The sequence below is a fragment of the Magnolia sinica genome, chromosome 10, assembly GCF_029962835.1.
Source record: "Magnolia sinica isolate HGM2019 chromosome 10, MsV1, whole genome shotgun sequence".
Taxonomy (NCBI): Eukaryota; Viridiplantae; Streptophyta; class Magnoliopsida; order Magnoliales; family Magnoliaceae; genus Magnolia; species Magnolia sinica.
In genome coordinates, this window is record NC_080582.1 from 60,798,618 (window position 1) to 60,803,339 (window position 4,722).

General features: G+C 38.0%; 1 long non-coding RNA gene across 1 annotated transcript; it reads left to right on the forward strand.

Moving 5' to 3' along the window:
* The first annotated feature begins 851 nt into the window (after window positions 1-851).
* On the forward strand, window positions 852-1,828 carry LOC131257500 (uncharacterized). Its single transcript, XR_009177460.1, has 3 exons — window positions 852-1,439; window positions 1,497-1,612; window positions 1,692-1,828. It is a non-coding gene; the product is annotated as an uncharacterized LOC131257500 (long non-coding RNA).
* The last annotated feature ends 2,894 nt before the right edge of the window (window positions 1,829-4,722 follow it).

Genomic DNA, 4,722 nt, shown 5'->3' on the forward strand with positions numbered 1-4,722 from the left:
GTCACAAGAAAGTGAACCCTTAACCATAGTCAAACCACTAGAACTACTCCACATGGATCTAGTAGACCAACTAAAACTAAGAGTAGCGGTGGAAAGAAGCATTTTCTGTTTATTGTTGATGATTATACCAAATATACTTAGCTAGTTTTTTTAAGAGAAAAATCAGATACTCTTGATGAAGTCAGTAGAATTTTAAAACTTATTCAAACTGAAAAAGTGATATCTATGATCAAAATTAGAAGTGATCATAGCACATAATTCAAATGGGATCTAAAAGGGAATCCCTAATAGTTAATATTCATAAATTCTCATTCTACCCTCACAACCTCGCTCATACCCAATTACCCCTTAAGCAAAAGACTCAAATTACCCCTACTTTACCCCCTTACCTACCACTTACATTCCCAAATTGCATCTACTACCCATACTCCTCTCACCACAAAAGTCAAGAGAACCCATACCTTTCATACTCTCTCCCATACCATCCCACTCTCTCCACCATGCCAACCATCCCCATCTCTCTTTCTCTCTCTCTCTATCCTACACCTCTTTCTTCCCCAATTTCCTCCTCTATCCCACTCACTACAAGAAATGAGGGCAAAACCGACGGTGGATGGAACCCTTTGCCGGCTGGAACCAAAGCCAGCCGTGGGCAAACGGCCACTGTTAAATCAAAATCATGGATGCCCTAATCTCATTCGGCCCTTTCCCTCTCCGCATCGCCGACTCTCTGGCTCTGCGCCTCTCTCTCTAAGCACCTCTCCCTCTCCGCTCGATCTCTCCCCGCCTCTCCACTCTCAAACCCACCCATCTCCCTCTTCGCTCGATCTACCTCTCTCTCTCTTTCTCTCTCTCTCTGTCTTCCATCCTCCGGCACGAACCGAAAACCGCAGTTTTTGTGCTTGTCCATCCTGCACGAGCAGAGCACTAGGTCCGGCCAGATCTGGTCCTTTTACTCACTGCAAACAGGTACAGATCTTAGCCAAAATCACACCACAATGGCATTTCACCAAAACAACCCTCTGCCCTCGATTCTATTCCCTTCCTTTCCTTTCCCTCCCTCCCTCCCTCCCTCCTAGGTTTTGCGATTTCTGCTGTTTTAGAGATGGATACTGCAAATAAGTTTTGAACTCGAGAATGTCTGTGCTGGAGCCTTGGAAGTACTTGTATGCGTTTTGTTCTTAATATGGTGAATTTGCTCGTGGTTGGAGATTTTTGGGCTTTTTATGCATGGATATAGGCGATCTCCAATCTTTAAATGGGCTTTTTACTGGTAAATTTTTTCCGATTTTGGAAAATTTTCATATGCTTTTTGTTTGTTATCCAATCTCCTGGTTTGAGACACTTGTGGATTTGCTTCTGGTTTCATAGCTAAAATCTCTCTCTCTCTCTCTCTCTCTCTCTCTCTCTCTCTCTTGTTTGCATTATACAGATGATTTGTCTTGCTTTCTCAAGACCATAAAAAATAGATGCAAATGTTTCAATCCAAATTTCAGGCTGGAGATATTTATTTTGCTGTCTAATGCAAGTGCTCAGATCCTATCCTCTGTTTGAAGAGTTATGTCCGAGGACTTGGTGTTGCTTTTCCAATCGATGCTCATGCTTGGAATTAGTATTGGACTTGCTTTCAATGTGGTTTTTCTCTCAACTGATAAAAGATCAAGACTTCCATGTACAGCTTGTGGAATTAGTATTGGACTTGCTTTCAATGTGGTTTTGCTTTCAACTGATAAAAGATCAAGACTTCCATGTACAGCTTGTGGAATTAGTATTGGACTTGCTTTCAATGTGGACTTGCTACTAATATTTATGGATTCTACAGTTTGTATATGAATATCTATTCGTATGCACACCTAAGAATATAGAAAATCATAATCAAAATAAATTCTACTACTATACTACAACCATATCAATGCATATACATCCTATGTGTCTGAGAAGCATTTTTTCCTCTTTGCTTCTTTAGCCAATTAAAGGTGAAAATGTAAGGTTTCTCCTGTTTGGTGGATAAATGGTTTTGCCCATTTGTAGGCTCGCACTAGGGGTCGACATTCAGCCGTGTCTCTCACTTCAGTTCAGGCTTTCACTATTTCCCAATGTTCCACTGGCTACTTAATATTTTTCGTTTTCTTTTCCCAAAGTAGTTAAACAGATAGCCCTTCATGAGTTCATAAGCAAAAAATAAGGGTTGAGAATTTGGCACTCTCTTGACTTTTCTTTTCTTTTTTGTTGTCTCATGGAACTGTTAGGAGCATAATGTCATGGTTATTTGCTTTTTTGATGACTTGATTCATTAGTTCTTTAAGGAATAGTCAGAAGCGTTGTATTTGCAATACCTTCAGCTAACTTCTTATGGAAGGATAATTTTTGTTTTGGTTTGTCATATTTCTAAATTTCTCTGATCACCATTCTTGATAAACACTACTAACATCACCACTTAGAAGTTTTGAATATCCAAATTCACCGAGGTAATTTCACAAATCTGTGCATCATTAATTATCTCATGTCTAATGTATGAATATTGTGGGCTTGGCAAAGGTCATAAACAGAATCCTCATAATGCAGTTCCAGGTTATTTTTCCCTTTTTCTTTAATGATGAATACCACAAAAGTGGTGATATTTCTTATTTCACAACTTGTTATTTTTCCTCACAGCATCTACCAAGGTCACAGGCATGCACCAGAACTAAATATGGTAACTTTTTATGTTTCTTGTACTCTTTTTTGCATTATTTTTTAACACAAGGACTTAGGGGCTGTTACTTTGTAGTTTGTGAACTTCTGCTTGTATATGCCGGTCACAGGTGGCCTGATTGCATCATCATATTGTTTGTGAATGAAGTTACCTGCTATATTGCTTTTACCTTAGTTTGCTTTTCTTTTATGGGGACCTATGATACCACCAAAGCCACAAGATCTGACAGTGATGTATGGCTATCTAGACCATCCCAATTGTAGGTCCCAATTGTGGACGGAGCATATAATCACATGAATCAAACAATATTCCTAGCTGGTCCCGAACAGATCTGATATCAAAGCTATTAAACATAGTCTAATAAGCAATCATGAATGCATAACTTAAAAAATAAAAAAATAAAATAAAATCAGTAGGTGAAACAGTTTCACTATCTTAGATATTTTATGGCTCAACAAAATCACACAAATCCTTATTTTGTTAAAAGAAGTGCATTTACTTACAAAATCAGATAGTAGAATTGTTTCAACGATCTGATTTTAGAATTCTTAGTTACTTAATTGAGCTACTCTGAATTCAATCAAGGTTTCCCAGGTATGTATTTACTGATTGTTGGTTTTTCTTTTTTGCTGCTTATTATTTTGGATAATTTATTATTCAGATAGGTTGAGTTTTTATTTAACGTGTTCTTGTAAGTGATTACCCATGAAATGAAGTAGGTTGATGGGCATGCATTATGCCACATGAATGGATGCAGTGCAGCAATTCAGAAACTCTGACTTTTGAGCTATAGGCATGCTTCATGGTGGGACACTAGATGAATGGATGGAAGATCCTGCTAAAATCAATCATGCAGTGGGCCCCATGGTGGATGATTCTATCCGGTAAGACAGATTAAATGTGGAATGTTGATTATAAAGTTTTCTATTTTCAGGCCAGTGACAAAAGGAAGGTAATATAGTCTTGGCACGTCAGTTGTAGACAGAGCATATAATCACATGAATCAAACAATCCTAACTATCTAATTACGGCTACCTAGCAACCGGCTAGAAGTAAGATAGTAAGTGGTCCAACATCAAAAGTGAAAATCGAATGTTATTTTCTCATTGCATTTTTTTTTCCGTTATGCTTCGTCCACAGTTGGGTTAGCAATTTTTTTAACTGAATTGCAGACATAAATGTGTTGCCTTCAGTTTCATATGTTTATCTCGTAAACTGGAAAAATTAGAAGAGAGATTCTTCCACGTGTGATGAACTTGAGGAAATGCACCAGCCAGTAGACAGACCAGGTAATGGAGGATTGATGTCTAGTAGGCAGCTGGTTATGAGTATTATGATATTACTATTGCTGTGTATATATGAGATGGAATTAGCTGGCTCGTGGCTGTTATATATAAGGAGGATAAGCATTTGCTTGGCCTAATAAACTATACATGTGGGGCCCACTTTTTTTCATATTTGGAGCAGTTTGGAACACAATAAAGGTAGAACCAGGATCTATTGTTGCTGTTTTCGGCCTTGGGACTGTTGGCCTTGCAGTAAGTTGCCTAAAGATTTCTTTTGTATTTTGTCTTGACATGAGAAGTAACACTGCCTGATTTTTGCACAAGAACATCCAATCAATCTGGTTCATCTAATGAAATTATGAAAAGCTGGGATCTCATACACATCTTCCATATTGGCATGTGTGGCTACATGTGGATGGGCACAGTTCCACACACGTGCAGGCTTAGCAAACATCTGTTTCAGGTTTACTTAATATGGTATTGATTTGTTTGGCCCTTGTATATGATATTTGCCTCTACAACATGTGTAACTCTTAACTGCAGTAGTGTAATTTATGTCAGTAAGGAACTCTTCAAGGAGCCAGTACATCTGGATTTGTTTGAGCCAATCCATGCTAAACCCATATCAACTGAGAATGGTAATTTCACATCCCAAGCTTAAATTTGGATTGCGTTAGTAATATTTCTATAACTTTACTAGTTCTCATTTTGTTATATATGACCCAACCAAATCTAATTGAA